At 37.1% G+C, this 18,886-nt stretch overlaps 1 protein-coding gene across 1 annotated transcript in view; it reads left to right on the forward strand.

The window, feature by feature from the left end:
• Nucleotides 1-265: 265 nt before the first annotated feature.
• Nucleotides 266-18,886, forward strand: part of LOC131681499 (stress-activated protein kinase JNK-like) — a 38,446-nt gene continuing 19,825 nt past the window's right edge. The window contains exon 1 of the mRNA XM_058962308.1: nt 266-739. The gene's annotated coding sequence lies outside the window, so the exon portion shown is untranslated. The remainder of the gene's footprint in view (nt 740-18,886) is intronic.

Genomic DNA, 18,886 nt, shown 5'->3' on the forward strand with positions numbered 1-18,886 from the left:
CAACAACGCCAACTTGAAAATCCAATCAAGAGAGTAGGTACCGCGGGCGCTCCAGTCGCTGAACACAAACCGTAAAGACGCGAAAACCATGCGCCTCACGCTTAAAGGCCCCGCCGGGTACCATGGTTACTCATGAGCAAAAATCCTCACGCTCCCGCTCGCTCGCGATGCGAATTTGAACTGCGGGACGTGTATGTATCTAGAAAACCCTCTCCGGGCTTATTCTGCGTCAACCCGCCGCCGCCGCTTCGCGTCGGTCGTTCCATAGCTATGAATCATCGTGTAAAAACTCGCGCATTCAGTTCTTTTCTCCGCGGACGGTTCGACGCGGCTAGGACTAAGCAACAGCCATCAGACTGCTGTTCGGGTACCGGGGGAGCTAGTCTTCAGTGGTAATCCAGTTTGAACAGTCGCGCGTCCTCCCGCCCGCTATTAGATGCGAAAGGAAGGCAATCGAGAGGAAAAAAAAGTGGTTCAGACAAGTTTTTGTGTGCCCTCCTGTTAATCAACAGTGATAATATTGGTCGTGTACCAGAAGAAAACTAAGAGAACAAAGTTTAATCTCGAAGACCGAATTGGATTGGGCGGTCGCGCGGTCATTAGTCGTTTGGGGAGTGTTTGGATGAAAACTAAGCGACAGAAAACAGTGGAACTCCTTTGTTTGGTGTTGGATACAGCGCTAATTTGAATAACAATTAGCTGGGCGAAACGGGCGAAAGAAAGAGGAACCTGAGCTGAGGTGAGTGATCTTAGTCATATCGACTAGCCGCGAAACGCTGTGCGCCGCGCGAAATTTGTCCCACTTCTCTCAGAGCATCGATTTTTTTTTTTTGAAACGCTTCATTGTGATAGACATTTGATAGGTGAGAAAATGTGAGCAATTTGATTATTCATCGGCATCGCAGTGACCGAATTAGTAGGCCAGATAATTTCGCACCACAGCAGACGGTAACGATTGTTGACGTGACAGCATATAGTCATGGTTTACGTGACCTTCCATTTCCGGCGATCTAGCAACCTTCGATTAATTGATGAGATCACACGTCTGCAATCAGCTCCAATTGGCCAAGATCACGCGCCAGAAGCTAGCCGGCTACTTGAGATATTACTCACAGCATTCAAACTGGCATCGTAGTCTGTGACGTCATACATATGCTTAGCTAGCAGCAATTACATCACGACTGGGGGCAGTTCAAATGATAAGACGACTGCAGCCGGAGAGGCTGGGCTATGTATAGCGAATGAGCAAGCGATCATTTCCCGAGCAGGAAAACCCAGTGTGACGACGTCGCAAGTCCGGTTAAACGATCACGTCACGATAGAGGTGATGACGTTTATGTCGCTTTGGCCGTACATATGTTAAACGCATGCTCGATTATGTTATACACATATTGAACTGGCGCGATCAACAGTTGAGAGTGAGCGAACGCGGGTCTAGATGAGCGTGTATCTACATCGGCGAGAGAACGAGAGACGCGTGGGCTTTTCGAATCACGTGCGGCGTGTAAACAGAGAAGCGCGCTGAGTCAGAACCTGCATGAATAAGGTGTCTGTAAATAAATACCGGCGAAGTTGGATTGTACGGTGGTTGATTGGTGGCCAACAATCTTAAATATTCCATGATACAAATCTTTATAGCTAGCATCCATTAGGATTAGGATAATACTGTTATCTCTTCGGGAAAAAACCAGTTTGAAGGCCGTGGGGTGAATATTTAGCTGCTCTAAATCAGTTAAGAATGTGATCTCTTAGTGTGTACAACAATGCATGCTCCTATCATATTATATAATGGAACTATGACATATTAAATTTTCCACATACATATGCTGCTTAGTATTGAGTATGAACTGATTCACTTGTACTTTGTAGTGCTATCGACGATAGCCTTTGTCTACAAGATCATCTGAATATATTCATTAGCTGGTATCACACTGCGAAATGTTTTAACACCATATCGTTAAATTGGCATATTTCGACTACAAAATCGATAGGCATGATTTTGAATGAGTCATGTTTTCATGTTAATGAACTCAGCATTCTGCTCTGCATGAGCATGGAGATGACTTTTAATTATTCTACCCTTTTCCATCCCTTTGATTCCGAGGACTGCATAATTTGATAAATTCTTCGGCACTTTTCACGCAAGTTAGGAAAGACGTTTCCAAAATTCTAAATTTCATATTCCAAATCGTAACTAAGATATACGTTTCTCTTACCACCGATCTAATGTAGCCTATGGAACAATATCATACCATTGAAATATAGCTTTTATTCCTCATACAAAGGGTTATTTATGTGAGGTAAATAAAAATTCTGGTGCATTAATTGCTTTACTCTCCCGGACAATCATAGAGCAAGAAATATTATACTTATTAGTGTTTGCACATTGTTCGGTACAGAGTTCTTCCACCTTTAGCTTCAGTTTGTGCGATCTTCCCTGGTTGCTACTCCGTTATTGCTCGAGACTAGCTGAAATTTCACAGAAAATCAATAGGTGATGATGTCTGGTAGTAAAAAATCATCCTTTAATGTAAAACTCCTAATAATTCCAAGTTGTTTATTAATCAATACCGGCGCCGACCAGGTCTGAACTAGAGTTTCCATCCCAGGAAATTATTTCCCTGGAATCTCAGGATTTTTAGCTTTACCGGGATTCCCAAATCCCGGGAAATTATGTTTCCTCATTTTCGGGATTTGGGAATCCCGGGAAAAGGTTTTTTTTAATTTATTCCACAAAACCTAACTTCTGCAAAAAAAAATCTGCAGGCGATATCTCGACTGGCAAACACTTGAAGTGGGTAGTAATTGTCGTGTCAATTTTGACAATCCGTTCCATCAGTCTCAATTTTCACAACACGATAGGCGTTGATTTTTGTTCTCGTCTCAAACGTTAAACGTCAAAATACAATTTATTTAAAAAAAAACGATTTCGATTCAGGTCGCCACAATCGATGGTAAATTTTACTACAAATTTTGTTAAAAAAACGCGCATATCTGAACAAACTTTGCTAAGGTATTACATTGCCAGAAGATTGTGTGCTTTTCCGAATTTACACCGAGTTTCATTGCTTTATTACTGGTCATATCGTACGTGATGAATTCAGGTAAGAGCAGAGGCTCGAATCCCAAAATTCTGGTTCTAATTAGTCGGCCCTATTCTGCGCGGCGAGTGAGGTGACTCGTCGCAACTCACTTGAGTCGCGCGATTCTGACAGGCGAATGCAGTGAGAGAAGTCACTTCGGATGAACACCGATGAACTCTCACCTTATTCTTGCAGTCGTAACTGAGCGACTAAAGTCGATGCACCGTGACTTTTAGAGTCGATACATGTAAGCCAAGTGACAGATGCGAGGTAGTACGAACATTTTTGCGTTTCCGGTAATTACGAAAGCAAAATCCGGTCGGTTTTCTCGGTTACGATAGTGCTTAAAGAAGGATGGAGACAAAACGGTGAGTTATTTAATCGATTATCCTTTTATTTGCGATTTGAAACGAGCTCAGAATTCGTTCGTATGAAAAATTTATTTGCAAATTTTTTTTAATTAAATTTTTTATTTTCGTCGTAAATTAAATGAGGAAAATTGATGAAAAATTTTCCATTCTTTTCAAGGTTGAAAGTTACCAACAGAAAACAGTTCGAGTGCTTAGTGAAGCATATGGAGAAGCAACCTGCTGTGGCTAAGGGCCAAAAATTTGCAGAGGCTGCTTGTTTTTCAAAGGCCAAGTATAATGAGGTGTGGAACCGCATAAGCAGGGAGCTAAACAGCCTCGGCCCACCGACTCGTTCAATGATGGAGTGGCAAAAGGTAAGCATGCATAAATATTTATTGTGTGATTCTAATGGTAGTTTTTATTGCAGGTATGGACAGATTTTAAGCTTAAAACGAAACGCAAACTGTCCCACAACCGCAATGAATCGCGAGCCACAGGAGGAGGAAAAAATAAAATGCAGCAATTCTCATCTTGTGAGGAGTCGGTGATCGCTCTTTTGTCGTTAGATACTGCTGTGAACACTACAGGTAATTATTACATAAAATTTCATTATAGTGCAATTTGAAGAGTGCTCAATTTTTTTATAACAGGCAGCGTATATGGCCTTGAACCGATTGCGAGCACATCGACGTCTTTGGGAAGACCTACGGAACAGAACACTGTATCACCTGAATCATCCGATGAAGAAAATCTTCCGGTAGTGAACGACCACGATCGAGACTTTGCATCTCATCCGGATGAAAATGTGATGATTGAAGAGGAAATCGGCGAAGACATCCAGGCGCAGGAAACAATAACGCAACGTCGCGAGCATAGGTCGGATAAGCGAGAAGGATTTTTGAAGGCGCAGACGGAATACTTAAAGGATATTAAAGATAATGTTAAGGATATAGCCAGATATTCCAGAAAATGTTATTATTTAGAGGAGAAGCGATTGAAGCTGGAAAAAGAAAGAAATTTGATGAAAGAAAAGCAGCACGCGGAGTACATCCAGTACAAAATGGCTGTGCTCGACTATAAAAAGAGGAAATTAGAGTTGATGGAACAAGCGAACATTTGAGGGAAGAACAAATATTAAATAAAAGAAAACGTGTGATGAACTTAAAATGAAATAAAAAATATTGAAGTAATCATTTATAAAAACACAAAATTTTGTTTTAAACTTGTGTAAGTTTCAGTCGTAGTGATGTGTGACTGTATTATGTGTGTGTATACAATCGTGTGTGTGATGCATGTGTACAAATGTGGATGCGTCTGCGTGTGAGTTGTGTCAGTTCTCTGTGTGATGGAAGTATGGTTTTAGGGAGCAGTATATGTACGATCGGAAAACTGAGTCATATTTCATACTCCGACACTGATCTGAAAACCTTGTATGCTGTTATTGATTGATTGATTATTGATCCTTGGTCGAAGAGTTTTTGATTAATGTTGAATTAATGAATACATTTGCATTATAATATTTACTCTACAAATTATTTCAGACATTTTTCTTTATTTAACTAACTTAATATAAGTTTGGTTATTTGACGGAATACGCAATGACTTTTATATAATCGACATCATAATTGTTCTTCTAATATCATCGGCAGACATGTGACTTTCATCTTCCACTACAGGATCAACATGTTCGTCATTCTCAATGGGCTGCCAATCTTCACCATCTAGTGGCACATTAAATCGAAGCCTCAAATTATGTAATGCACAGCACACATTTACAATTTTTGCAGCCTTTTCCGGTTTGTAATGTAACTGTCGAGCACCTAAGCTACATCGAAATACATTTTTCAATACTCCGATTGCTCGTTCGATAGTTATTCTTGCTTTTGAATGTATTTCATTGAATTTAGTTTGATTTTCAGAACTTGGAGTTCTTGTAGTAGATCGAAAAGGGGTGATCAGATAGGGCTTCAGCGGATATCCGGCGTCGCCTGTAATCGAAATTTTATTGTGAATTAGTAATTATATATTATACATTAGCGCGTGTTCCTACCTAACAGCCAGGTATTTTGTTCGCCGTTTTGGTACATCTCATGCAACATTGTATCCAGAGGACTACTGTTCCATATGAAGGAATCATGATTAGAACCAGGATTGTTTGCATCTACGTAGCGGATTCTCAGTTTGTGATCACATACCTTTTTAAATAGGAGTGAACTTTTTATGATTGTTATTTAAAACTTACAAAAACTTACAAGCATAACATTCAAACTATGGAAGCCTTTTCGATTATAGTAAAGATGTTGAATGTTCGAATTAGGTGCAACAATTTTCACATGAGTGCCGTCGACACACCCTATTATTCCTGGAAATCCAGTTTTTTCGTAGAATCATCATCAGTATCTTCATTCTCGTCATCACTGTACCAAAACTCGAAACAACCCATATTTCTCGATTGTATCACGGTTATAAGACTAATTTCGTAGGATATCAAAATTTAAAATTTTCTAGTTTTTCTAATTCAAGCGTAACATTTCAGTATGTCCTAACTTTAAACGTAAACGTAAAATAAAAAAATGAAATTTATTTTTAAAAGTAACTTGAAGAATATTAGATATAGTTCGCAGTGTTGTAAATGTTAAGTATACAATTATTATATGGCTACAAGAACTATTTTTCTTATTCTTAAGGATTTAAGAAAAGTTTCATGTATTAAGTATTAAAGTTTAAAAATTTGCTTTACCCAGAATAAAAAGATTATCCTAAATTCATAAATCAGGTAATGAATTAAGGGCCGATTTCTTCACCCTCGCTTAACTTTTAAACCAGGTTCACCAGTACGTTTAAACCTGGCTTAAGCACTAAGTGAGAGTGAAGAAATCAGCCCTAAGAGACATTATGGTTGAATTGTAGATGAATTTTAAACTGTGTCTAAAAAATCCCGAAACCTAGAAGAATGTTTGCAGGAGAAAAGTGTGTTACCAGAACGCCGCTGAAGATATGTTTATGGCACAGAGAACAGACGTTCATCTTCACCATTCAACTTGTGTAAAAATCCCTAACGGTTTCGAAGGTTGTTGGAATATCTTCACCAGGTGCGCTACTGTCGTCATGTTTTTTAGCGGATGAGTTCGACTGAATTGACGGTTATACCTCCCCCCAGTCAAACCAGTCCGGAGCCGGTTCGGAATTCTGAGTGGATTCAGTATGAATTCCATCTCAAAGGCATTAACCGATTGAGCCGGAATCGGTTGTTTCCTTGAAGCCAGAATCCATACTGAATCCATTCAGGATTTCGAACCGGTTTCGGAATGGATTTGACGGATAGTTGGGATAGGTTGGTGCGGCGGCGCTAGTGTTTTATCGTATATAAATTCAAATGTTTACACACGTTTTATTAATATACTTGTTCGATCGTGGATGTCTGTTCTCTGTGTTTATGGTATTCTTGCTATACATTTCTGACCTGAAAAAAATTAATAAGGATGTAGAACTCATTAACAGCATCCATTAACATATGATGTTCCTTGCATTTTGAAATATGAGGGGTTCAGTGCAAGAACGGCCCTGCTCTAAACAGCTTGTTTCAAGATAAAAGAGAACAACAAAAATGACCCAAATAGTCTTTTTTGTGTAAATTAATAAGTATAACATTTTTGTTTTTTTTTTTTGTAAGTATTATATTCATACGGAATCAAAGTATTAATGACCAAGAATTCGTGTTTTATATACAGTCGTGATTCGCTGGTGCGACACTCTTTAGCTTGACTGCTTTTTAGTTGGACCTCCGCTAGCATCTGAACATCAAAATCTCTCACTACTAATGTCTTCTTTGGAGAGTCACATTTGACATTTGTCAGTCTGTCCAACTAGCGAATCAAGTTTGTTAGTTGAACAGAGGCTGTGGCCCAACCAGCGAATCACGACTGTAGTCGGCTTATCTTTGAGAAACTATTTTTCCAGAAATCAAGAAACAAACGTGTTTTTGAAATAAAATGTTCAAATTTGAAAGTTTCAATTACAAGTCTCTATGAAAGTCCTCAACACATTGAATTCATTGAAGCAGTAAACTCACTCAGTTTTTTTACTTGTGCTGTTCTTTCGTGAGTCCCCGTATACAAATGATTAGCGGTGAAACCATATGAATGGCTGGCGTCCAAAACGGGCTAACCCACATTTTGTATTTTTTACAGGAAATAGAGAAAAAATACGCCAATTTCTAATTAACATTGTTAAAAATACACGATTTTATTAGTAGTTCATTGACCCATGCTGTCTAGAAAAAATAGGATCATTACATGAACCACCTTTTAATTCACGAGCATTTTCGTAGTTCGAGAAGGGAAACCCCGGGGGTATCTAACGTCCAAAAGGTGGTAATCAAGAATTTTCACTTTTTTATCTCTGTTTACGAGTTATGGTGTCTTTGGCAAAGTTGTTGCATGGTATCTAGCGCTGTATTTGATCATTTCATATTAGTTCGGAATTCAGTCGCTAGGGTAGTGCTGTCATCAACTTTTTAATGAAACAACATAGAAAGATGATGTCTACGACAAAGTTGTATATAAGGTAATTATAAGTATATCTTCTGAAGATACTAGTTTTGTAGGTCCCACAAATTTTGAGAAATGGCACATTTTTGATAAAAAAAAATCTTTAAGTAAAATTTAACCAAAGCATGCTCTATCTCAAAACATACAGGACCTACAAAGTTTGAAATTATGAAAGTATATTAAAAAATGATAGGACGTACAACTTTCTCGAAGACACCACATTTATATCTAGTTTTATTAAAAAGTTGATAACAGCGCCGCACAGTGGCGGATCTTAAAACAAAAGTCGGACAAAACCTGAAATGTTAACTAATTTGGCTGAAAATTACAATTTATGCTAATTTTGAGGTGCTGAGCTCATTTTTTATGTCAAAAGTCGTAAAATATTAAATGCATTTTTTCATACAGTGTCATCCCGGATAGTAAACGCTCAAAACAGTGCTTTTGTTACAGTATCCCGGATAGAATTTTACAATAGCATTTACCCTACAAACAATCATAAAACAATAAATATTAAAGTTATTACTGTTTTAACATTTTTGGACGTGGTGTTCTCGCAGTAGATTTACAATAAAATGTAATGTAACAATCAACTTTACTGTTCAGCAAAAAATTGATACAATAAATTCACATTAAATTTTACTGTTTTCGAGAAAAAATATATGGAAAAAATCGATTTTTTTAATGTTAAGATATATAACCACCCCCCCCCCCCTCTTTTTACTGTAAAAGTCGATTTTACATTGAAATTTACTGTAGAGACGTTAAAGTTTATTGTTTTTGTATTATAGCCAAACACTAGAATTTACTGTAAATTATTGTAAAATTACTGTACTGTCACAGTGAAAATCATGGTTTTCTTACTGTACATTTCTATTCGGGATTGCACCTTTCTTATAACTATAATCCCGTTTTCATGATAGATTTTCCGTTACTGTTCACCAATGTCAGCAATATCATAAAAAATGAAGAACACTACTTTAAATCCATTGTATAACGTGTTGGTTTACTGTATATTGTCTAACTATTTTATACAAAACGCCATGCGCCTCCATATCAGCAACAAAGCTTCAAAATCTCCTTAAACCTTTTTGCGCACCTAGGCGCAGAACGAGACTATGATATTCGAAAAGTAGAGGTTATATACCATAGAATGTATACTATGTGACCGTTCCGAAATTTGTACAGAATACATTAATGAAAAAAGTATTTTTGATCTGACCACCTCAAACATATTTAAACGAAAAAAGTCATAGTTCCAAATAAATTTACCGAATGCATTTTATTCGCTAACCAAGCTTTTTCGTTCCTCTACACAATGAAACTAGTTGTGCTAAAATCCGACCAAAGTCAAAAGAGCAACATGCATTTGAAGTGAACAGAGCAATGGTGGTTTCGGAAATAAAAATCATTAAAAAGTCCGGACTTTGCCACGTTTAAACTCATGTTAAAAATCTTGTTCTTACCCAATGATCATAATATTTTGAATATACATAATTCAATACATGAGAAATTTAGGAAAAATATAAAATATCAATATTTCAAAAATAATTTTTTGAGGTTTTGGCCAGCCTCCAGCCACTGTGCGCCGCCCTAGCGACTAGATTCCGACCGACTTTCTCCCCTACCATATACCATTCGACTCAGTTCGTCGAGATCGCAAAATGTATGTGTGTATGTTTGTGTGTGTATGTGTGGATATATTAACAAAATGTCCACATCAGTTTCTTCGAGATAGCTGAACCGATATTTACAAACTATGATTCACCTGCTTGGATTTGTAGTTCTAGGTCACCAACAGACTCTTTGGCTACATTAGCCTCATCGACGGTTCTGGAGGCCCCGGCGAAAACATCCAAATTTAAAATAACAATTACGTCGGTTTCTCGGAGATGGATAGACCAATTGCAATAGCTTTGGTCTCAAATAAAAATTTAAACTACTATGTAAACCGCTATTAAATTTCATTCCGATTCAACTTACAGTTCCGGAGTTACGGGTTGTGGCGCGCGGTCACATAGAAAATTCCGCTTCAACCCAATACCGCAATGAATGCAAAAAAGTTAAATAATTCGCTAAAATGTGTGTCAAACAACTTGCATTTATAGTGCTAGGTCACTGAGGGCCAACCGAAGTCTCATTGGCTACATTGACCATCATAGACAGTTCCGGAAGTGTGCCGGAAAGGGGCCATCTATCAACATTAACAAACCCACATCGGTTTATCGGGGATGGTTTGGCCGATTTTCACAAAACTTAGTCCCAAATGAAAGGTATATTATCGCCATAGACGTATCTGAAATTTCGTACGAGTCTGTTATATAATTCCGGAAATATTGATTGAACCTAGGGTTACCTCCATGATCAACTTTCACTGCTAATAGTACAAAATCTAAAAACTTCAAATTCCAGTCCACGTGGATCACTATTAAAATATGCAAAAATGCCAACTTCGGAAAAAATGTGGGTTAACCTAGAAAAACTCTAGAAAGAGAACTGCGGAGACTCCATTTTGGATCGATTGGATTCGTGTTTAGCTGTCAAAAAACGAATCCAATCGAACATTGCCTATCCTTATAACATTGGACGTGTTGCCATACAATGCCGGGGCATACGTTGCCAAAAATGCTGTTTTTTTCTCCGCAGTTCTCTTACTATGAGTTTTTTCTAGGTTAACCCCTTTTGGGCGGCAGGCATTTATATGTCGGAAATCCAAGCTCATCAAATTAATAAGCCATCGGTGAGAAAGTTCCATAGAAGTGACGACAGTACACCGCATTGATGACATTCAGACACTAAGTTTCCTTATCTCTACTTGGCATAACGATGAGCACAGATGTTGGTTGCTAAGCATTGCGTGTATCTGGTTCGTAATATATGAAGATACTCCATGACCTCGTGCTGGTTCCAAAATGGATTCGAAAGACACATTGTCAAAAGCACCTTCAATATCAACTAAGCTTAATTGCTTTAGCGCGAAAGTTTTTTCAATTCTCTAGACAACATTGTGCAACAGGGTGGTAGTAGACTTCACCCGTTGATGTCCATGTTGTGTGGCATGCAACGGGTGCTCGCCTAATGTAACATTTCGAATGTAGTGGTCGATTAAACGTTTCACTGATTTGGAAAGGAAGGAGGCTTGACTAATCGGTCTAAAGCTGTTTGCCTCCTTATAAGTAACACGGCCACCTTTAGGCATGAATTTTACAATTAATTCTCGCCACACTTTTGGAATGTATCCTGTTGCTAGTCTAGAAGTAAGAACTTTTTTTTCAAAATATGCTTAAGTGCTCATTGGTTATAGCACTGGAATGATTTCATCTTTTCCTGGGGACTTATACGGAGCAAAACTTTTAATCGCCCATTTGATCGAATGCCCAAGAATCAGAACTATTTGAAAAGAACTCAGGGGCAATCGTGGGTAATGACTTCGTACAACCTGGAAAGCGTGTATCAAAATGAAAGTTGAGTACTACTTCTTCGTCAGATGAGTATTCATCATTAAGGGGTCTAATCGAACTGACATGAGTCTTTCGATTTCTAATGTAACTTATTTAATCTATTAGTCTCGTTGGAACTTGAGACATTTGTGGTGAGGCTTTTCTAACCACTTCGCTCAGAGGATCGAAGGGCTTTTCTGTATGCTTTGTGAGCTAACTTAAATGGCTCTGACCCGTCTCTGTGTCTGCGATTTTAAGCTCTTCTTCAGTGTCGCATTCCTTGAACTTTTTGAGTCGAACAAATTCGGTATTATCCAAGTCACTTGGAGTATCAATCGTTAGGAAATATCCATGAAACCTAATCGCCTAAAGCCGTCTTCATATCTTTTCCCTTTCCTACTAACACAATTCCTTCTCCTTGATGCTCCTGAAGATGCAGAGGTAGTCTCTATCAACAGCAAGTGTCGAACTAACATCCCTTGACCATTTAATAAAAAGTTGAGTCAGTGAAACATGTAGTGAGAATGATTTTCTTCTCACAAGCATTATTTTTTGGTCCGTAATGCATTTTCACTCATTCGGTCAATCGCGAAGCGCAACTACGGGCAGCTATCCTAAACGAAGTTAATGATAACCTGAAATTTACAGAAAAGTCTTTAACCGGAAATAACTCCGAGGAATAAAATCGTACACCGACTCCTTGAAGAAATATGTTATCTAATCAGTGGAAATGTGAAAAAGCATCTAACATCTTCAGTCGGAAACTTCCCACCCGGTCGCAAGAGTTAAAAATTTCTCCCACATCTGACCTTGTCACATAAACTGACACATTTTGTTTTAAAAAGGATTGTATTTCATTTAGATATTTTGGCTGCGTAGCTAAGCACTAAATCATTACTTTGTTATCATCTGACCAATTTTAGCATCCCGGCTGCAATTAAGCAGAAGATAATCCAAACAAACAAATAGAACATTACTATCTAGCAGAGAACATTTTTAATCACAAAATATTGATCATCGTCAGTAGTTATCGTTTGTTCATCTTCGAGGACAAGTATGACCACTAAATAGTGGCGAGCTGGGATGGTGAGCATTTCCAATGTTCTGACAAACAGGCATAGCTCCGATAGTTCAACATCCGGATCCTAATGATTTGGTAGTCTATGTAATAGTCTACTTTTAATTCCACCGAGCACGTAAACCCCGTTTGATCAACACCACTATGGTAAAGTTATGCTATTCACTTGCTGGAGTAGTTGTGCATCTTCCAAATATTCTGAAACATAATCCTGATGGTGTTCCCGTCACTATTGCCATTGCACAAGTCGGATTTGCGGATTCATAATTCGAAGATGCTTCTAACCTTAAAGAAATTTGCACCCTCACTTTAGAACGAAAAATTTGTGCATTGAACTCAAGGTGGCTGGAATTTGTTTGTCGAAAGTAGAGCAAGTATGTACACTGATTTGTCATGTTGCATTTCCTGATAGCACATCGAGTAATTTTTCGGCGCATACACCGGACATGATTTTGGCATTAACGGGCATTCTATTTGGTTTAACATATCCTTCAGGTCGGTGACGATGCACAGTTGTCTTTTTGCTCGGCACATATCACCATAAACAATGCAGCGCTCCGACTGAATTCCGACCTGACGCAAAAAAAATCACTAGGCGCAGGAACAAATTTAAACTTTCAGTTGATGATAGATGTAAATGCGTACGAAGTACTTCCGCTCTAAGGTCGTTGGGATGGGACAGCGGAGACAGTATCAAGGGCGTTTTGCATCAAAAACCAGTTCTACAATTGCCGAATAGAGAAGTTTCTGAAAATAAAAAGCGGTTGGTTTTTAATGCTCTGCGTAAGTTGAATCACAAGAGCAATGATATCCTTAAAAACTACTACTTACGCGTTATATTAATTATACGAAAACGATTTACAATTTGGCATATTTTATTAAATTATTGAGCACAAGAGTAAAAGAAAATCAAAACATTGAAATTGACATTTCGCAAAATGAACACCAAGTCACTTGTGGTTCATTTTGTCACTCACTAGGAAATGAACCTCTCACGTCACCCGACTCGACTCGCAGAATAGGGTGACAAAAGTCATGTGACAGCGAAGTGAGTTTTGGCGTCTCACCTCACTCGCCGCGCAGAATAGGGCCGAGTATTACGGCTCCAGTGACACAACCGATTCTAAAGGACGATTCAGACGAAACATCAGCTTCCGTCAACGTCAACGGAACGTCACCGTTCCGTCAGGATAAGCTACATGCGGTTAAATGGAGGCATTCACACACAACATCAACGGCACGGAACGTTTTGACGTACGGCACGTGTGAACGGGCACAAGAGAAAAGTATTAAACCAGTCTTCCCAAATGAACATCGAACACCATGTTTGCTCTAGTTCTGTGCTCATCCTATACCATCATTTCGTGTGCAAACTCGAACACTGCGTACCAAAAACACGAGCACATGTTCATCTGCACAACCGAACCTCATGTACGTACGCGGTGTTCGTACAAACAGGTTCTTGATACTAGTTTTCTCTTTCTTCCATCCATCATCACTAGCATTGACTCATTCTGTTTTGTGTGTGCCTTTCTTATGTACGCACTCGGTGTACGTACACGGTGTTTAAACCTAAGTTTGCACATCGTTCGCTTAGGTTCGGTGTTCGATGCGAACCTGTACACAAAGGCAAAGCATGTTTGAGGTTGAACGCGTGCACGAAATTTTGTACACGGGTGCAAACTTGTCGATGTTCATGGGAAGGCTGTATTCAACTTACCTGACAGAACGGTGACGTTCCATTGACGTTGACGGAAACTGATGTATCGTCTGAATCGTTTTTAACTAGAATTGATTGTGTCACTAGAGCCGGAATACGAATTACAACCTGCCAGCATTTTGGGTCGTTTTCCGTCAGAACTTAACTGATTTTAACATCAAGTTTTTCAGCTCTCGCCTATACCCCGGTCAGCGTGGCAAGCCGAAAGTTAGCAAAAGTTGAGCAAAGCGAAATTGATGGTGGCAGAGTTTCTGCAAGCATTTTGCGTGATTTGTGCGAGACTTCTGGCAAAGAATTCACTCAAATGCAACAACCGTTTCTGACAGAAGCGGTTAAACCAACCGATGCTGCTCACTTTTATCCAGAATCCAGTCAGAAATGTACGGTCAAGATCTCTGCACGCTTCCTGCCACATCTTTGTCAGATGTTTTGCTCGATTCGTGCTAAATTCTACCGGGTAGGAATTGCCAGGATCTTTGCACAGTTTATGTCCAAGTTATGCTAGGGTTTTGCTCGATTTCTGTCAAAATTTGCCAGAAAACGCGAGCGAAACCGAGTTCGCCCTAACTCAACTAACCCGACAAGATACGCGCAGAAATCTGACAGGGCTGCCAAACCAAGACTTACAAAAATCTAGCAGAGCGGTCTCTGCCAGAAAATTTGCTCACTGGGACCCTGCTCATTTATGTTCTCAACTCAAACGTTAAACGTCAAATTTGCTAGTTTGTTTTCGATCGCCTTTTTCGCTAATATCAATAGCTTCGTGTAACTATTAATAAGATGATTTATAACCGATTTTTGTAAGCTGATTGTGTAAAAGTAGTTGTTCTGAATACCGTAAAACGGGATATCTTTGATCATCGGAGTAAGTTTGATCAAATGAGACTTTTTTCATTAACGAAAGATATGGGGTCCTATTCTCACAGTCACGTCACCTAGTGACTAGAAAGAAATTTCCTTCTAGTCACCAAGTGACGTGACTATGAGAATAAGGCCCATGATGATTCCCTTTAACAAAATTATCGTAACAAAATATAAAGACTATTTTCCCGAAATGTTCGATAAAAGTTGGCTGTATCCTTCTAGGCAATTTTGTTTTCTTACGAGACGACACAATATCGGGCCATTCAATTTCCTACGGATATGAAATTTACACAACGTTTCGAGTGTTATCTCTCATTTCGATACACAGATTTTGCTGATCAAAGTTACCCCGAAAACAACGAATGAAAATTTACAACAAAGCAATTTTACTTTTATAGTAAAACGAAATAAAATACCTAACAGTTTGAACATTTTCGATCTATGGATACCAATACTTGTTTTAAAAATGCAAACAGTTACATCGACTTTAATTGAAGATAGTTATTCGAAAAACTTTTGAAAAATTGATCAATGTTACACCATTTTACGGTATTCTTTTTAAATTGCTGTTAAAAGGGAGTTCAGTCGGCTCAGGCCCGTAGCCAGGAGTTTATTTCGGGAGGGGCTTAAAAAATTATTGTATAAAGCTTTTTTTTAATTTCGATTATAGAGGTTATTCGCCTCTTTTTGGGTTAAAAAAATTTCTTTAGAAAAATTTCTAACCCCATATGTGCGGGATTGATGAACGAACCGTGATGAGCTGCGTACAAGGCAATTGATTTACCAACTACGCTTTACCCGCCCCTGCATAAAGCTTTTAGTTCTAATTACTTCATATTGTCACTAGAAACAAAAACGAAAAGCCAAATCTAAGACAATCCATGTTCTTTGTCACAAGAAAGACTGTAGTACATTATTGATGTTAAATTTGATTTTTATTATTTATTTTTATTTACAAATTACAATTTACTCTCGTTGCAACAATGGATATTCTAGAGTTCTCAGTATTTATGCGCTAACCGAATATGACAATCCTTGACGGTGCTGGAAAACGCAAGGTGTTCTAAGCTACACGTTTAAAAGGTGTAGAAGACGCTAAATCGAAATGAGTAGAAAAATATCCATAAAATGTTCGATCGAAGAGAATGTCGAAATTTGCACAAAATCTTCTGATTTAGCAAACGAATTGTAGATGGTTCAACTTCTATTTTCTTGATCTGGCGTCCTATAACTATTACCAGTTCTAATGCATATGCATTAGATGCTAACATAATTTTTTGACATACCCCAGTTAGGAAGGAGGATCTTTGGTGATCAATAGGATCAAAATATATGGGTCATTCCGCGTCTGATTTACAATCAAAATTTGAAGTCCTTCCAATTTTTTTTTTCTTGCATTCATTACCTAAAATAATTGACACGTATCTTTTATTTTGGCTGAATATGATTTTTTTTTTCAAGTTATTAGTTTTTGAACTTTTGAAGTTTATAACATTGATCATTTTTCAATCACTTATAACTCGGAAACGATTCGATATATGAAAAAAATTAAATAAAAAAGTTGTGTACTCAATGAGCTTACTGAAAAAAAAATGCAATTTCTTTATGAAATTTGCAATTGTTTGAAACAAATTTAATTTTTTTTAAGTTGGACCAATTTTTTTACTTATTATTTTCTTTAAATATTAAGAATCATGTTAAAATAATTGTGCAAAAATTTGGGAGTGGATATCAAAATACTTTGCGAGATATTACAATTATAAACTTAAAACAAGGCAATTTTACAGCAAACGCCTAGTGATAGGCCTATTGTAATTGAAATATCTCGTAAAATACTTCGAATTTCTTTCTGAAATTTGTACACAATCTTCTCGATATAATTATAAACTATTTGAAAAAGCTAAAAGGTTTTTTGGCTCTACCCTGAAAAAAAAATTATTTGTTACTAATATTTGCATAATACATAAATTTTTTAACAAAAACAAATATTACAAAAAAAAATCCGCCGAAATCTTTCGAAAACGCAGCTTTTATTATTTAATGCTTTTTTCCAGAAATCTTATAGTTTCTCAGTTATCAGGGAATGAAAAATGTCCAATTCTATTAAATTTATAAAACTTTAAAAAATCACTATATTATTAAAAGTCGATATTTGTATGTATATGATTTATGGACTCCCAAACGGCTTAACCAATTGCCGTAAAAATTTATGCATAGTAGGAATTTGTTATGGAGCGTGTTTGTGTGCTATTGGTGGGGATTATCTGCCTACAAGATGGCGCTTCGGAACAAATTGTGTTTTCCTCCTATTTCGTTGAAAGTCGCATCAAAAAAAAAAATCAAATTCAGCCTAAGTAAAAAAATCGTGTCTATAATTTTCAGCTAAAGAATGCAAAAAGACTGGAGGGAACTAAAATTATAGTTGTAAATCGTGGAATGACTCGCATTCTGCAAATTGAAGACTTTTTTTGGGGGTATTCTAATGTTAAAAGCATATATTTTTTTAAAGTCCCCCGAAATCAAATTTATTTTGATTACATAACTATATTAAGAAGATTATGTGAAAATTTCAGAATGGAACTCGAAGTGTTTTACGAGATATTTCAGTTATAACAGGCCTTTCACTGGGCGTTTAGTGTAAAATTGCCTTGTTTTATGTTTATAATTGTAATATCTCGCAAAGAATTCCACTGCCAAATTTTTACACAATCTTTTGAACATAATTTTAATACTTAAAGAAAATAATAAATAAAAAATTTGGTCCAACCTTAAAAAAATTCAATTTGTTTCAAGTAATTGCAAATTTCATAAGTTATATAACAAAAAAATTGTGATTTAATTTGGTAAGCTTATTTGAAAACGCAATTTTTTTTATTTAATATTTTTTTCATATATCGAGTCGTTTCCGAGTTAGAGATTGAAAAATCTTCAATTTTATAGACTTCAAAAGTTCAAAAGCGAATAACTTGAAAAAAATATAATATTAAGCCAAACCAAAAAATACGCGTCAATTATTTTTAGCTAAAGAATGTAAGAAAACATTTTGGAAGAAATAGAAATTTTGGTTGTAAAACTTACGTGGAATGACTTATGTATTTCAATGATTTAATCAACTAAAGGTAACTGCCCGGAATTTAATCTATTCAAGAAAATTGTCCACAAATCGAATGAAAATCACTTAACACAGTTACTACTATCATCTAATTTACGTAAAATTTTACTAAATGCTTCATTGCTGACAACATAACTAGAAACTATAAATGTGAACAAGCTCAATAATTTCAGCATCTTTTAATTTCGATACATAGAAGGGAATACATCGCACTTACTTCCCCTCGATTTCAATTTATTGATTCCTTTTTGCTTTTTTTCTCCGTGATGTCTTATCATCTTATTCCATAAAGACCAAAAATAAAACGAAAGACTGTAATATAATGAAAACATGAAATCGAAACAATAATCCCACCTTATTGACTTATAGACTCAACTAGTTACAACATTTTAGTCGCTCTCCGTGATAACCTACTGATGTCTGATCAATCTATCGACACGTCGTTTTCAAACTTACATAGGCATTAATTATAAACCATCGAAAGCGACTAAAATGCTGGTGGTGGTTGCAACATTTAGTTTATTATGGTTGATTGACTAATATGTGGTTTAGCATCAATTGATCAATTGACATCCGAAGGAAAGTAAGTCACGTCAGTTAGTCCTACCGCTACTGTGTACGTTCATATAAACAAAATTAGTAATATACGATTCGTGGGTTGATGAACACCTCAGGAAAACCGCTGGTTT

Source organism: Topomyia yanbarensis, chromosome 2 (genome assembly GCF_030247195.1).
Source record: "Topomyia yanbarensis strain Yona2022 chromosome 2, ASM3024719v1, whole genome shotgun sequence".
NCBI lineage: Eukaryota > Metazoa > Arthropoda > Insecta > Diptera > Culicidae > Topomyia > Topomyia yanbarensis.